Source organism: Myxocyprinus asiaticus, chromosome 15, assembly GCF_019703515.2.
Source record: "Myxocyprinus asiaticus isolate MX2 ecotype Aquarium Trade chromosome 15, UBuf_Myxa_2, whole genome shotgun sequence".
Classification (NCBI taxonomy): Eukaryota; Metazoa; Chordata; class Actinopteri; order Cypriniformes; family Catostomidae; genus Myxocyprinus; species Myxocyprinus asiaticus.
Genome location: NC_059358.1, coordinates 23,139,691 through 23,157,923, shown reverse-complemented (window position 1 = coordinate 23,157,923; position 18,233 = coordinate 23,139,691). Strand labels below are relative to the sequence as shown.

The 18,233-nt window shown below is 39.0% G+C and overlaps 1 pseudogene; it reads left to right on the top strand.

Moving 5' to 3' along the window:
• Positions 1 to 935: 935 nt before the first annotated feature.
• Positions 936 to 13,666, top strand: LOC127453415 (uncharacterized; annotated as a pseudogene).
• Positions 13,667 to 18,233: the final 4,567 nt, after the last annotated feature.

Sequence of the window (18,233 nt, the reverse complement as noted above, 5' to 3'; positions counted from 1 at the left end):
AATGTTCTAGAATTGTGTTGCTTTAGTTTATTTTAATTAAGTAAACTGAACAATCTGCAAATAGTTAAGGGCAATAGTTATAGGGCAAAATTTGTCAATTAATGCAAATAATTTTGAGACAGCAAGACACTTTTTCTGAGTAATAAATTAAAGTAATGCTGATTCAAAATAGCCACTTTACACAAGGGTTAAACCTTTTCTGTTAACATTCTTAACCAAGTATTCTATAAACAAATGAATCTCCATTGTGACTGGATCAGTCCATGTGAGCTCACTTTAAGCATTTTTCATAATAAATCTATTCCCCCCACTTAAGAATATAATTGTGTTTTATGGGGGCCTTTAGCACCTGCAACAGGGGGGCTTTTTACCCCAAATACCATCTTTTCACTTATTGGACAATTATTAATACATTTTTAATTAACAACCTTGAACAAAACTGAAAATAACAATTAAGTATTTTGTCTCAAAATAAACTTGTTAATTTCAGGGATTTTCATTAGCCACATAAATTTGCAATATTTTAAAAATTAGTTCAAAATCAACCTTTAGACATTACACGCAATGATCTCGTGGATCAGGAAAATTTTTGCAGTGCATACTCACAAATATGTGTTTAGGAAATTGCTGTGGTAGTGGTGTTTTGGGAGAAAATCAAATGTGCTTTTAACACTGGGGCATCCTATCTATTCACTTTGGTGTTTGCAACATAAAAATAGAATAGTTATTATTAGTTATATAGGGTAGTTATTACTTGTTTGAAAAACTTTTCACTTATATATTAGTAGCTGCATTATAGTGATTAAGGATCCTTATAAGTGGTCTCGTTTCTTGAGCACAGTTCATGATCTCAGTTTTCACGTCATGGGTGATCCTTCACCCTTCACAGAAAGTTGGTGAGAGCTGCTACACAAGAAGGCACATGAACACCTCACATGCACAGGTAGGTTCATTATGCACATTATTATTTATTTTCCAGTTTTACATTATTTCATAATTTCCCAAACAAACACCTTTCAATTGTAGTAGGGAATAGATCAAACTAATATTAGGGAATAAATAAAACTCAAAAATGCCACTTGAGTTCAAAATGTACCCCACTCAAAATACACAAATTTATAGCAGTGCTGAATTACACCGATCAGCCACAACATTAAAACCACCTGCATAAAATTGTGGAGGTCCCCCTCGTGCCACCAAAACAGTGGCAACCCGCATCTCAGAATAGCATTCTGAGATTATATTCTTCTCACCACAATTGTACAGAGCGGCTATCTGAGTTACCGTAGACTTTGTCAGTTCGAACCAGTCTGGCCATTCTCTGTTGACCTCTCTCATCAACGAGGCATTTCTGTCCACAGAACTGCTGCTTACTGTATGTTTTTTATTTTTGGTACCATTCAGAGTAAATTCTATAGACGGTTGTGTGTGAAAATCCCAGGAGATCAGCAGTTACAGAAATACTCAAACCAGCCCATCTGGCACCAACGATCATCCATGCGATTATCTAATCAGCCAATCATGTGGGAGCAGTGGAGTACATATAATCTTCTTTATATTCTTTGTGTATTACACAGATTTATGATGCAGGCAGATATGCTTTTCCTCGAGAACGCCAAGGCGCTCCCTATGTATGGGGTGGACCAGTATCCGGCCAACATATGTGTACTTATCATTTAAATTTCTAGAACAAAACTTGTGTTTGACCTGTTGGAATCAGGGTATTTATAGTTTTGAAGTTTAAATATAGTGTTCATTTCTATTTTATTTTCACTTTGTCTTTTCAAATTAGTTTATTTTTAATTTTTTCTCTTTTATTGACTGTTAGTTTTTTTCAGTATTTTATAGATTGATTTTAGTTTTCAGTATATTTAGTTTTTATATTAGTACTTTAGGGCTGCCAATGTTATTGTGTTAACTGATATTATTTGAATTTGCTTAATGCTAAATATATTTGTATATACAATACCAAATATTTATAAATTATAAATTATATAATGATATAAATGATATAAATATACTAATTATACAGTACTTTTTAATCATGCATTTTAATTTAAAATGTATTTTAAATTAGTTTCAGTTTTTTGTCAACTATGTCAGTTTTTATTTTTACTTCTTTTCCAAAAAAAAGTTGGGACAGTGTAGAAAATGCTAAAAAAAAAAAAAAAAAAAAAAAGGAGTGATTTGTACATTTTATTCACCCTGTGCTATATTAGAAGCACTACAACAATATGCAGGGTTGGGGAGTAACGGAATACATGTAATGGAATTACGTATTTAAAATACAAAATATAAGTAACTGTATTCCACTACAGTTACAAAATCATTGGTAATTAGAATACAATTACATTCAACATTTATTTTGATTACTGAAGAGATTACTTTGCATTTTATTGTCATTTGTTTCATTTAATATTTAGTCCTTTCAGAGGGAAAAATGTATACATATAAATGATGCAATCCAAAGTGCATTTGAACAGCGATGAAACACTTTCTTATGATGTGTTACATTCATATGAGCAGACAAGAGAAGTAAGTTTGAAGTAAGTTTGGAGCAAAAGAAATAGAAATAAACCTTGTGTAAATTGTCAGCTTTACGCTAAGCTAAAATGCTATTTCTAGCCATTTTATGTGCACATGTTACCAGCCATGATCATATTTTTTTATCAAGAAAATTAATGTTGGATCATAATTTCTTTTTTCTAGTAAGACCTTTGATATTAGGGCAAAAATCGTATTCTTGATAATAATTTTTTTTATTGTTTTCCTGTAAAAATATCTAAAAATCCTTAAAACAAGATAAATTTGATGGATCTTGTTTTAGAAACAACACTGCATAAGATATTTAGGTTTTTCAGAGAATGTATTTTTAACATGTTTTTTTTGTCTTACTGTACTGGCAGAGTTTTTATAGTCAAAACAAGTGAAAAATCTACCAGTACTGAAGAAGTAATCCGAAGTATTTAGAATACGTTACTGACCTTGAATAATCTAACGAAATACGTTACAAATGACATTTTACAGCATGTATTCTGTAATCTGTAGTGGAATACATTTCAAAATTAACCCTCCCAACCCTGACAATATGTTATTTGATGTTGTACTTAGTGATTTTAATTTGTTGTTTTATTTTATATTAATTTCAAATCGAATGATTGCAACACGCTTCAGTAAAGTTGTGACAGTTATGGGTTTTTCAACTAACATCACCATTTCTTCTAATAACACTAACACTAAGTGTTTGCGCACTGAAGACACAAATTTGTTAAATTTAGCAAGCAGAATTTTCCCCCATTTATCCATTATGCAGGTCTTCAGCTGCATAATTTTACAAGGCCCTTACTGTCATATTGTTTGCTTCATAATGTGCCACACATTCTCAATTGGAGACAGATCAGGACTGCGGGCAGTCCAATCTAGCACCTGCACTCTCAATGCCATGTACTTGTAATCCAGGCAGTATGTGGTTTGGCTTGTAGTTTTCCTTTTAGTTTTTGTATATAACATTGGTTGGAATGTAGTTGGTAGTCTTAAATGTGTGTTCAGATGTGTGGCATGAACAGTGCACATCTTTAGTACATTGTTTGATGTGTCTACAGAATATGAGTGGTACAGATGTGATGCTCGGTGTGTTCTGAGGGACTGATGGTGTATGAGGATGAGATAAAAACAACTCTGGCCCAGAGTTCTTAAAATCTCTCACAAACACAACATTCTTCTCAAGATGCACTCCACTGTGGTATTCATGTTCACCAAGACATTAATATGGACATTTTTTCCTTTATAACCCATTTGTTTTGTTTTCTGTATTTGTTAGCATTGTCTTATGTTCTCTTGCTCGTTTGGAGAAGAGATTAACTCTGGAGCTGTGCCCCGATTTAGCAGGATGAGACTGAGAGAGATGTCTGCTTCAGTTTACCCAACTACCGTGCCTGCAAACAACTGTGGAAATGCTCTGTGGAGCATCATAGTTTCTTCAGGTAAGTCTGTCTATGTATTTGTCTTGCTGACCAGCATAAATTTCCACATCTGCACATTTTCATGGCTAACTTCACTTGAAAAGGTGCAGTACTAGTGTCCACGTGACCACAACAGACACAAGAGGGCGCTCCAGTCAAACGGATACATACACTATATTGCCAAAAGTATTCGCTCATCTGCCTTTAGACGCATATGAACTTAAGTGACATCCCATTCTTAATCCATAGGGTTTAATATGACGTCGGCCCACCCTTTGCAGCTATAACGGCTTCAACTCTTCTGGGAAGGCTTTCCACAAGGTTTAGGAGTGTGTTTATGGGAATTTTTGACCATTCTTCCAGAAGCGCATTTGTGAGGTCAGACACTGATGTTGGACGAGAAGGCCTGGCTCGCAGTCTTCGCTCTAATTCATCCCAAAGGTGCTCTGTCGGGTTGAGGTCAGGACTCTGTGCAGGCCAGTCAAGTTCTTCCACACCAAACTCGCTCATCCATGTCTTTATGGACCTTGCTTTGTGCACTGGTGCGCAGTCATGTTGGAACAGGAAGGGGCCATCCCCAAACTGTTCCAAAAAAGTTGGGAGCATGGAATTGTCCAAAATCTCTTGGTATGCTGAAGCATTCAGTGTTCCTTTCACTGGAACTAAGGGGCCAAGCCCAGCTCCTGAAAAACAACCCCACACCATAATCCCCCCTCCACCAAACTTCACAGTTGGCACAATGCAATCAGACAAGTACCGTTCTCCTGGCAACCGCCAAACCCAGACTCATCCATCAGATTGCCAGATGGAGAAGCGTGATTCGTCACTCCAGAGAACGCGTCTCCACTGCTCTAGAGTCCAGTGGCGGCGTGCTTTACACCACTGCATCCGACGCTTTGCATTGCACTTGGTGATGTATGGCTTGGATGCAGCTGCTCGGCCATGGAAACCCATTCCATGAAGCTCTCTATGCACTGTTCTTGAGCTAATCTGAAGGCCACATGAACTTTGGAGGTCTGTAGCGATTGACTCTGCAGAAAGTTGGCGACCTCTGCGCACTATGCGCCTCAGAATCCGCTGACCCCACTCTGTCATTTTACGTGGCCTAACACTTCGTGGCTGAGTTGCTGTCATTCCCAATCGCTTCCACTTTGTTATAATACCACTGACAGTTGTCTGTGGAATATTTAGTAGCGAGGAAATTTCACGACTGGACTTGTTGCACAGGTGGCATCCTATCACAGTACCACACTGGAATTCACTGAGCTCCTGAGAGCCGCCCATTCTTTCACAAATGTTTGTAGAAGCAGTCTGCATGCCTAGGTGCTTCATTTTATACACCTGTGGCCATGAAAGTGATTGGAACACCTGAATTCAATTATTTGGATGGGTGAGCGAATAGTTTTGGCAATATAGTGTATATGGACTTTCGAGAAACAAGTTTTTAGCATGTTTAGTCTTTTTTTAGAAGGTTTCATGTACAACCAAGTTTGATAAGACCATACCCCTGAATGTGTTTCTCAGAAACAGACTTACAAGACACAAAAAGCCAAGAGGTTCCTGGCATTGGGATCAAGGTTCCATTACCATGGACACACTCAGTCTGAGTGTCTAGAGGACAGTGCCAACATCACTCAAGCTCCTCCACAATTCACATGCTTTGCCATCATGTTTATTCATAAATGTGGGTTTGTGGGTACAAATGATTGACTGTATTTTTTGTCATTGTTGTTAGCAAATAAAGAAATCCTTGAGGTTATAAAGCAACCGAAAAGAATTGGATGAGTGGTTCCTGGTACTTGGTTCAGACAAATGGAACATTTCTGCATCTGGTAAGGTCCTGTGGCAAATTTAAAGGGATCATTCACCCATAAATTAAGAATCTCTCGTCATTTACTCACCCTCATGCCCAGATATGAATGACTTTCTTGCTTCTGCAGAATATTTCAGCTCTGTTGGTCCATTCAATGCAAGTGAATGGTGGCCAGAACTTTGAAGCTTCAAAAAGCACATAAAGGCAGCATAAAAGTAATCAATTGGACTCCAGTGGTTAAATTAATGATGCTGGAAAGCAAAAAGCTGTGGGAGTGGAAGCAGCAGGCTGATGATTGGTTTGTCCTCCTTGACAGCAGCCTATGTGAGTCACTTCTAATGCTCTAATGTATGCCACCATGTACGTTATCAACTAAATTTTTTGACATAAGGCTAAAAGGAGCAAGCTGGGTGGACATTTTTCATAACATTCCAGAAGAAAAGTCCCACAAGACTGATCTAGAAAAATAAATGTTTTGATTTTAATTAAAGCTTGACAGTCCCTGATGGAAAGAGTGATTTCTGTGGTTGACAGTATTTTTTGCTAATTATGTCCCAGTTTCACCATCAGGTCTCTAGCAGCCCTTTCAGACTAAAGAACAGGGAGAGGTGGAGGAGAGAGACGCAGAGGAGAGCCTCACAGATGAGCTTGTGATTAAACATTCATGTAAAGTTCAGGAGGAGGCTGTGGAGGTGGAAGGACAAGTGAGAATGGACATCATTGAGAAAAACATCCTGCTTATGAATTAAAACAGGAAATAATGGAACCCTTCAAGGAAATGCTATGAGAAGAAGTAATAGAAGTAAATGGAGAAAGAATACAGAGGGTATTAATCAAGGGACACAGGATGTCAACTCTTTTGCGGAATCACAAGTTGATGTTGTAGAGAAAATGATGGAGACAGTGGAAAGACGTGTGATGGTGACTGAAGGGGAAAAGCTGCTTAATATTGGTTCTGAGGTAACATTTGAGAAATTGGAAGTGATGAAACGGAGCCTATAGGAAGTGGAGGCTATTGGACAGAAACTGCAGGAAGTTGAAATACTGAGGGTTGGATTACAGGAAGTGGAACGTTTGGAGCAAAGGTTGCAGCAAGTTGAGAAGGAGGGGCTTCAACAAGTGGAGACAGCTGATAGGTACATTCTACTAGATTGCAGTCCATCGATGTTCACTGTTAACCTCACAGGTATGTTATCTTGTCAGCTTTGGAACTGTCACCAGAAATTTAGTTCATTGCATATCACCAATCTTATCATTGGTAAATGCTGAAAATTAAAAAAAAAAAAAAAAATAAGTAAAAAATAAAACATTATGAAGTGTTTCAGGTGATTATACATTGCATTGTATTTCTGTCAGCCCAGGAAGAATTGCAACAGGAAGACATGCCGAAATCAATGGAGTGGGACGATGGTTGGTACACTCTATTGGAATTGCTCCCATGTACCAAAGAGAAATCACCCCTTCTTCCAGGTATCTATGAAAAACTAAACAACTTAACAAGTTATGCTCAATCAACAGTATTTCTAGCATAATGCTGATTACCAAAAAAAAACTATTTATTTTTTTTACTTGCCCCTTTGAATTTGCAGTTAGGGTAAGGCACTTTCAATGGAAGTGAATGGAGCCAGTTCATAAATGCTAAAACACACTTTTTCAAAAGTGTAGCCACAAGACGTAAACATTGTATATGTTAACATATTTTTAGTGTGATAAAATCGCTTAGTTACCTTATCTGTGTAAAGTTATACCCAATACAGAGATTACAGAGTTTTGTTGTCATGACAATGAAGTTGTAATATTGGATATAACTTAGTTTAGTAAGCGATTTTATAAGACTTATATCATGTTAAGGCGTATAATGTTTACATCTTGTGGCTATACCTTTGAAACATTGTGGATTTTAGCATTTTTTAAATAAAGGAGGAATGAGTCTAAATTATTTTTTGTGAAAATAAACATTATGCCACAATAGCTGTTAATTGAGCTTAACTTGAATGAAACCTAGAATGCTCCTTTAAATGTACACTCAGTAATTTAGTATGTGTCATCTTGGACCTACACTGACACCTAGGGGCATTGATGCAGCATCATTCAAACTAAATAGTTTTCAGTAAACAATGCCATTATAATTGTTAATTATTCACAGAGTGCCATGATTAATTTAATCCAAGAGTTAAAGTGTCCGATAACAGGGCGGTTACTAAGATTAAGTGAGATTTAGCATGTGATCCTAACATGGCAGCCCCCATGAGGGGACCCTCTCCATGTAGAATAAAAAAGCTTGTATAAGGTTACTGATGCGACTGGAATATTCATCTTATGTGAGTGCTCATGATTGTATTCGCATGTTTCAATATTGCAATTCATTTCTTTAAAAGTTATGCTTTTTTTAATCAGGACAAATTTCTGAGTGCACCTTTAAGTGAGATAAATATCTTGTTTAGCTGTTCTGCTAAGCAAATTATTTCCCTGTCCTCCCTTCATTACAAAGTTTGAAAAGTAAATTGATAGCATTTTACATGCTTCTCAACAAGTTTTAGTTCCACTACAACGGTGCTTCTGTGTCCAGATGTGATCTGCTTCATGTCTCAAGAAGACTGGGCTGAAGGAGATAGGAGATAAACAAAGAGGAAAATACAGCAGGAACTGCTGCCACCAGAGAAACCAAAAACACAGAACAGAGAGAAGGTGACTATTGTACTGTATGAGGAGAGCAGAGAGGAGGTGAAAACAAAGCAGTAACAACAACAGGAATAGGTACAGTAGATTATGGGATGCCACAGCCAGGTATGCTTAATCAGAGAGCAGTACAGCCTCAAAGTGATGTTGAGGATGACTTGTTCATCATTTTGGATGCTTCTCCTAAAGGATCAGGTACACACACTCACACACAAGTACAATAATGCACACTCCTAAATGAATATGCATCATGGATTGTGTTTGTTTCAGTGCCCTTGACTTATCCAAATCTTGAGCTTCATGCAGAGACCAGAGAGGAGGTGTTTCAGAGCAGAGTACAAAAAGAGCAAAAAGAACAACAGGAGCAGGTTACAGTAATAGAGAGGAGACCACAACCATTTATTCTTGAGAGAAGGGCAGTACAACTTCAAAGTGACATGGAGGATGACTGGTGCATCATTTTGGATTTTTCGCCCAAAGAATCAAGTACTAACAAGCTCAGTCATAAGCACAAGCACACACACACACACACACACACACACACACACACACACACACACACACACACACACAAAATCAAATCAAAATATGCATCATAGATTGTGTTTGTTTCAGTGCCCTTGGCTTATCCAGACCTGCAAAGCACCCCTGTTGAGCTGTATGAGGAGAACAGAGAGGAGATGTCTCAGAGCAGAGTGAGAACAGAGCAGCAAGTAATTGAGGTGGTGACTGTGAGCAGTAAAGAACAAATAGTAGTAACAGAGAAGAAGAGGATGAGTGTCATACAAAACCTACAGGAGGTTACAGTGGTGCCCAGGGAAATTGGTGAAGACTGGTATATTCTTTTTGAGCCAGTACCTTTTGATCAGAGAAGTTTATCAGGTAAACTACATGCAACTCTCTCCGCAAGCATAATCAAACATATTTTTTTAGATAAACGCTCTCAAATTCTTCCAAAACTGTCATGTTGCACAATTCTGTTATGTCTGTTATGAAGATTAAACTATTCAATGTTTAGTTCACCCAAAAATTAAAATCTATTATTTACTCACCCAAGCCCATATGGCTTTCTTTCTTCTGTGGAAGACAAAATGTGATGTGACGAGGAGGAGGGCGTGGCCGGGCCGTGAGGATGCACACCTGGCGCTGAGTTGCCTCAACCAGTGGGAGAGAGAGATAAAGAGGAGCCGGAGATGCCAGAGAGTGAGAGAGAGAGAGAGAGAGAGAGAGAGAGAGAGAGAGAGAGAGAGAGAGAGAGAGAGAGAGAGAGAGAGAGAGAGAGATGTGTGCGCACGTGTTTTGTTATGCTGAAAAGCAGTTTTATGTTGTGTTATGATTATTAAAAGTCTTTTTGTTTGATAACCTGGTTCCCGCTTCCTCCTTTCCAATTAACAAGAGGTGTTTCTGCCACAGTGGTGCCGAAACCCGGGATTGGATGAAGACGCGTCGTCAGAGAGCCCTCGCCGCTGATGTAGGATCGTGACACAGAGGATACACGATACGGTGGTACTGGAGCGGTTCGCCAGGAGGCGGAGGAGCACGCTGCCATCCACCAGGGGGCGGAGGAGTACGCTGCCATCCGCCAGGGGGTGAAGGAGTCCGCTGCCATCCGCCAGGGGGTGGAGGAGTCCACTGCCGTCCCTCAGCATTGCAGAGGACCGCTTCACAGCTGGCTTAGGTCCGAATGGCAGTGTGGTCGGGAACCGGAGTATTCCTCTTTTTTTTCTCTCTCTCTCTGAACTTTGAAGGTCCAAAAAGCATATTAAGGCGGCATAAATGTAATCCATATGACTCCAGTGGTTAAACCCATGTCTTCAGAAGCAATATGATAGGTGTGGGTGAGAAACAGAACAGTTTTTACTATAAATGTACACTCACATTTTGAAAGTGTACATTTACATGCACATTTGCCATCTTTTGCATATCGCCACTGGGCAAGAAGGAATAAATAGTAAAAAAGGACTTAAATATTGATCTGTTTCTCACCCACACCTATAATAATGCATCTGAATACATAGATTTAACCACTGTAGTCATATGGATTACTTTTATGCTGCCTTTATTGTGTTATTTATGTGCTTTTTGGAGCTTCAAAGTTCTGGCTACCAATTACGTGCATTGAATTACGTGCATTGAATGGACCTAAATATCTTTGTTTGTGTTCAGCAGAAGTCATACACATCTTGGATGGCATAAGGGTGAGTAAATGATGAGAGAATTTTCCTTTTTGTGTGAACTATTCATTTAATGTAAAGTTAAGATGAACATCAAAGCTGCTCTTTTCCATACTTTGAACGTGGAAAGTAACTGTGACAGTCAAGTTCCAAAAAGGACAAAAATGTACCATAAAAAATAGTAATTCAGCCAAATCTTCTCCAGCTATGCAATAGCTTTTTGTGAGGAACAGCATGAAGGTGAGTAGATCATGACAGAATATTCATTTTTGGAAAAATATAACCCTTTAATGTTGTGTATGTAATGTAATGGACATTATACTTGAAAAATTAAGCAGAGAGCTAATACATGACACAAATTCCAAGACTAATGTTTTGGTGATTTTTATGGATAACATGTCATTTCTTATTTTAGTGTCAGTTACTCCAGAGACTCGTTTTGTCCCTGTGGCTTCTTTGGAGGTTGAAGATAAGAGAGCTGTGGAGAGGAGGACAAAAGTGGAGATGCAAAAAGAGCAACAGAAGCTGGTGACAGTGGTAGAGAGCAGACCACAGCCAGTTATTTTGGAGTACATGGCACAGCCTCAAAGAGACGTGGACGATGGCTGGTTCATCATTTTGGATGTTACTCCTAAATAACCAGGTACACACATTCACACCCAAGCATAATCATGCACACACACTTAAAGACACACATCAAAATATTCATCATGCACTGTATCAGTGCCATTAGTTTATCCATATCTGTGAGGGACAACTGTTGAGCTTTTTAAGGAGATCAGCGAGAAGAGGTTTCAGAGCAGAGTGAGAACAGAGGAGCCAATGATGACAGTGAGCACTCAAGAACAAGCAGTTATCACAGAGAAGAAGAGGATGAGTGTCAAACAAAAGCCACAAAAGTTTCCAGAGGTGCCTAGGAACACTGATGACAACTGGTTTCAGCTTTTTTACCCAGAACCTTATGATCACTGACTCCAGTGGTTAAATCCATATCTTCAGACACGATATGATAGGTGTGGGTGAGAAACAGATACATTTTTTAACAGTAATTTTTTATCATAAATTCTCCTCTCTGCCCAGTAGGAGGCAATATGCACAAAGAATTTTAATCACTAAAAACAGGAGAAGAAGAATGTGAAAGTGAAATTGAAGTGGAGATTGACTGAGCTGGGAGGAGAATTTATAGAAAAAAAAGAACTTAAATATTGATCTGTTTCTCACCCACACGTATCATATTGCTTCTGAAAATATGGATTTAACCAGCAGAGTCATCTGGAGTACTTTTATGTTGCCCTTATGTGGATGTTGGAGCCTCAAAATGTTGGCACCCATTCATTTACATTGTATAGACCTACAAAGCTGAGAAATTCTTCAAAAATTCTTTGTTTGTGTTCAGCAGATAAAAGTAAGTCATACACATCGCAGATGGCTTGAGGGTTAGTAAATGATAAGAGAATGTTGTGAATTAACTCTGATGGGTGAACTAACCCTTTAAGCCCTGCATGCCTCCCAATCCTCCCCACCCCCGCAACTCCACTAAATCGGATTGCAGTTACTCTCTTTCAATAGTTTATTATTTTTAATTAGTTTACTAGGGTTACACATATTTGTAAAATAATATTATATACATAGAATACATTTAAAACATGAATTACATTCATATAAACCTCTGTTTGCATTTTTAGTGACAGCTAAAGGGCGTGTGTACCCAAACGAGTCAATGAACAAGGAGGACAATAGACATTATTTTGATTTGAATTCATTGAGCGGTAAATCAAAAGCTTTTCTGTGAAAAGTGATTTAGAAAGTAGCGTAATTAGTAATTAGTAATATTACTTTTTCGATGAAGTAGTCAGTAAAGCCAGTAATCTGATTACTATTTAAGAGTAGTAATTAGTAATTTGGATTTATCAAATTTACCCAGCACTGCTGATAAGGGCATATTCTCAGTAACACATATATGTTTGATCTATGGTTTTAGTGGGCACTGAAGAGCACAGGATTACAGAGCACGAGAGAAGAATGATTCAGCAGGAGGAGAGGAGAGTGAGAGAATATGAAGAGAGGAGGCTAAGAGAACAAGAGAGGCAAAAACAGGAGTCGGAGGCCAGAAGAGCTCATGCATTTGTTACACTGGAGTCTGAGGTTGCAAACTGTACACTAATTCTTTAGAAAACTGTAACTATAAAATACACTAGTAATGTAGGAGCAGCCATAAAATCACTATTCATCTTGCTGATCTACATCTATGTCTTTGTTTAATGACATTCAGTATACATCATAATAAGAATCGCCTAAAATGTTTTTCTCTTAACAGGCTGATTAGTCTGTGCTCTTGAGAAAGATAAAATGCTCATTAATTTCTACTCTTTTGATGAATAAACACACAGACAATTAAAAGCATATATAACCGTAATCTTCCTGTTTTTCCTAGTCACGGAGATGGACAAAGAGAATTGAAGGAGAGAGCATATATGTTCGTCACAACATTCTAATGCTGGAGGTAAATGAAATGTGTGACATTTGTACTGGTTTGTTTTAAAGAACTTTAGGCATGGGGGCATGTCTAGTCTGATGTAATACTACTCGATCTTTAACATATGCTCTCTGTAGGATTTTGATGTGACCCAGGAGGTGATATTGAGGCACCATGCCAGCATTAGAGAACTTAAGCGCATCTTCATGGAGGCCATGCCAGATTTGGGACCAACTGAATGGGATAGACATCTTTCCTCGTACTCACCCGAAGGCAAAGCCCAGCTCCCAAAAGCCAATGGTGAGATACTATTGAGCATGGGCTTAGTGAGTTACATACATATACACACAGAAATAATTGGCTAAACAATGTAAAACAGTATCCCGTAATAGATAAGAAAGAAACCCTGTCGAGAATGGGTTCAACAACAACAGTTTTTTCCAGCTTTAAGATTAGCACACTCAAGTTCTGACCATAAAGATGCATATAATGACTTTCCAAAAGAACCGATGTTAACTGTAAAATTTTCTTGCAGATTGAAGATGATGGAAAAACAATGTAATGAAGCTCGACCACATTAAGCAATATCTGCTTGAAGCTCTTACATCATTTTCAACTCTGTAACGAGGAGGAGGGCGTGGCCGAGCCGTGAGGGTGCACAGCCGGCACTGAGTTAACTAATCAGCAAGAGAGAAAGATAAAGAGGAGCCGGAGACACCAGTTAGAGAGAGAGAGAGGGACACACATGGCCAATGTGTGTGTGCGTCTATGTGTTTTATGTTGTTTTAAGTTCATTTCTGTCATTAAAGTTTACATTGACTGTTCTGCCAGTTCCTGCCGCCTCCTTGCCCATCTGTTACATTGGTGCCGAAACCCAGCAAGGAGGAGGGATGCGCTGTCGTGGAGGACTCGCCGCGGCTGTCCGCTGGGGGACGGAGTCGCCACTGCTGGCCGCTGGGTGTCGGATGAACCGCTGCCATCCGCCAGGTGACAGAGGAGTCGCTGCCGGGAGTCAGAGGAACCACTGCCATCCGCCAGGAAGGGGAGGAGCTGTTCCGTCCGCCAGGGGAGGAGCCGTCCGCCAGAGATTGGAGGACTCGCTGCCGTCTGCCCGGGGAGAAGCGGCTGTCATCCGCCAGAAGGCGGTGGAGTAGCTGAGGACCAGTCGACTGCGTGTCCGGGGACCGGTGAGCAAGTTTTTCTCTCTCTCTCTCTCTCTCTCTCTCTCTCTCTCTCTCTCTCTCTCTCTCTCTCTCTGTGTGTGCCTCCCACTCGCCCTTTCCCTCTCCCTCCTCTCGTCTCTCCCCAGGTTCCCAGGAGGCGGGGTGGACCATCGGCTGGCAGAACAGCCAGAAGGGCAGCGTCTCCCCTCCAGAGATGGGGGGGAGTAGGCCAATCTGGATGGAACCTGAATCGGGGGGGGGGGAGTGTGACGAGGAAGAGGGTGTGTCCGGGCCGTGAGGGTGCACGGCTGGCGCTGAGTCAACTAATCAGCGGGAGAGAGATAAAGGGGAGCCGGAGATGCCAGTTCGAGAGAGAGAGAGACATACGTGGCCGATGTGTGTGTGTGTGTGTGCGTCTCTGTGTTTTATGTTGTTTTAAATTAATTTCTGTCATTAAAGTTTATGTTGAATGTTCTGCCGGTTCCCACCTCCTCCTTGCCCATCCGTTACATGCTCGCATATAATCACAGATTTTGTGTGTGTGCAAATATTTAATGTGATATGTAATGGACTTCGGACATTTAAGAATGTGAACGTGCAGAAACAGGAACACTTGTATCTTTTTTTTATTATAGAATATGATCCTCTTTTGCAGTATTAATCATTCTGATTAAAGAAATTTTATAACATTTTAATAATATTACTGATAGTTATTCAGTTGTACACCGGTGATAACATACACAACAGTGTATTGATTGACTCCAAACAGCATTGCTTAGTTTTTATACTAAACTCAGCAAAAAAAGAAACGTCCTCTCACTTTCAACTGCTTTTATTTTCAGCAAACTTAACATGTGTAAATATTTGTATGAACATAAAAAGATTCAACAATTAAGACATAAACTGAACAAGTTTCACAGACATGTTACTAACAGAAATGGAATAATGTGTCCCTAAGCAAAGGGGGGTGGGGAGGGGGGGTCAATATCTGTGCCTCACTGGAACCCAGATTTTTTCTTTTCCCCCCCCTCCCCAATTTGGAATGCCCAATTCCCAATGTGCTCTAAGTCCTCATGGTGGTGTAGTGACTCGCCTCAATCCGGGTGGCGGAGGACGAATCTCAGTTGCCTCATCGTCTGAGACCGTCAATCTGCGCTTCTTATTACGTGGCTTGTTGAGCGCATTACCACAGAGACCTAGTGCATGTGGAGGCTCACGCTATTCTCCGCGGCATCCACACACAACTCACCATGCGCCCCACTGAGAGCGAGAACCACATTATAGCGACTATGAGGAGGTTAACCCAACGTGACTCTACCCACCCTAGCAACCGGGCCAATTTGGTTGCTTAGGAGACCTGGCTGGAATCACTCAGCACGCCCTGAATTCGAAATCGTGACTCCAGGGGTGGTAGTCAGCGTGTTTACTCGCTGAGCTACCCAGGCCCCCGATTTTTGCTTTTTTTAAAGAGAGGGAGCAGCAAGTCAAAATAAATGTTTGTGATAATCAACATTATGCCACAAATGCTGTCAACTGAGCTAAACTTGTATTGAACCTGGAACATTCCTTTAACTGAAGCCATGACATGTGGCACATTCTCCATTTCTAAACTATTCGGTTTTCACAGTTTAACCATTGAGAAGATTTTACTCCCTTGTTATTTGCAGCTCAAGTTTAGAAGTTAGAGAACTACAACTGGGTTTTATCAAGAACTGCAGTCACATCTGTATTAGCCTGGTAGCTCTTTTGCTTATACTGGTATTTTCTATGTTGTTGTCCAGATTCTGTCATACAGCTTTCTCAAATGCTGGGATTTGGCACGGAGACAAATACATGTAGATACATGGTAGCTCAGCACAGTTTTTTCTTCTTTTTTATGTTCTTGCTGTGGAAAATTACCAGCTTCACAAGATATGTGAAAATACTGCCAGGGTTGGGCGGATCACTTTAAGAAAATATTCTGGGCTGAATACTGAATACTCTCTCTTAAATGTATTCAGTAAAGTATTCTGAATACATCAAATAAAAAGTAACGTACTCCAAATACAAGAATACTTTTAGAATACATATTTATAAAGGCAAGGCACAACCGGAGGAATTAAGTGTGATATGTCATTATTATCTTATCTGAAGTGCTACACCTCCACTTTTAACTAATCTACTTTATGGAAGGCAGAAGGCAAACAGAAGGCAGTTTGTGGTCAACAACAATATTTTAATATTTTATCAGCATTTTAATATTTTTCTTAACCCATTATTTGATTGAACTGACAAAGAATAATTCATTTTGACACAAAATTAGATAAGAAATTCAATTAAATTGTATTTATTTTTGAAATGATAACTGGATGCCATAAAGTAGTGAGGTCATGTGACAACAATGTAGTATATTAATGATTTTAACTAGGCTTGCTTTCATATTTCCATATTTAGGCTAATGTATTTATTTAGATTTCTATCTCTTTTATTACCAACACTTTTATTTTGGGTGCTTTTGATTCTTTTACTCATCCTTTGTTTTGTTTTTTAATAGTTGTTTTATATTTTTTGTGCATCACTTAGTTTTTTTAAAAAGTGAGAAATAACATTTATATGCCTGTATGTTACAATATGTGTCACACTGAACTAGCACACTAGAAAAACAATCAACATGTATTCCGTTACAGCCCAACCCTGAATACTGCTTCCGTTACGCTTGGCTTATCTATGTCAGGCTTCTCACACTAAAACCAAGTATAGGAATAGTCTGGGAAACTTTACTTCTAGAAACCACTCTTGAAATGTCACTTGCTTGACCTCAAACAGTACATAAGAGGATTTTTTAAGATGTAACCCCTCTAATAATGGCTTTTTAATACTGAAATTCCACATGTGTGCCTGGATGTGTATTCATGTTTTCATTATATTGGGAAACATCCACTACTATTTTTTAAATACAGAGGAGGAGTTCCAACTAAGACTGCACCCCTTGCAAACCACTTAAATAGGACTAAATGGAGGGAAATCAATATTTAAAGAGACACTGGCTTTGCTCAGAATGGAATAGAAGGTCAAGTTGAGTGCTTTGCATTGTAGGATACAGTATTCCATGCAGTGTATTCTGGTTGCACATTTGGGCAAATGTAGTAGTAGCATGGTAGAATGTTATTCTGATAACTGCCACTGGCACAAATGGCAGTAACAATTGTACATTTTTGAACAAAACTGGTCTTTAAGTTGCCATGTGTTGGCTGATAAAGGGTTGCTAAAGGCTGATGCTATTGCAAAGATTTTTAATCCATGTTCTTAAGCTCTGATGCTGGGTACCACACAGCTGTACTGGTTTTGCAGCAATTGCACAGCTAGTTGTTCCGGATTAACACACAGTAATCAAACATTGCATTATTTTCCACTGTACAATGTGGACCTCAATGATGTAGCCTGAATGTGGCTAACAATGGTTATGTACTGTGGCTTCTTAAAAGCTTGTCTTTCAATTACTAACACATGAAACATTTTGGACACAGAGCAGTTAAGACAGGAGCAGGGTCCTTGAAAGCTGTGCTTGGGTGTATTTGTGTTTGTTGTCTCATGGGTGGCTACCTTTCATATTTGCTCTGACATTTCTGTGAACTATAAAGACCAGCACTACAAACACAATGACACATAGTGCAGTCTCTATTCTTTTTGGATTTGTGTGGGTGGAATCAAAGAAAAAATAGGATCAAAATATAATTGATTACTTAAAATTCACATGACCAAAATCTACAGAGCCTAATGCCACTCTCACACTAATGTAGCTCTCAAGAAATGTCAGATAACAATATTTATCACTCAAACACCACAACACTGCTTATGTATTTCATAGAACAACTATATAAAAGTGTAATATAAATAAACAACTATTTGTGAAGTAAACAACCTCAATTCCAAAAAAGCTGGGACAGAATGCAAAAAAAAAAAAACAAAAAAAAAAATGTAAAGGAG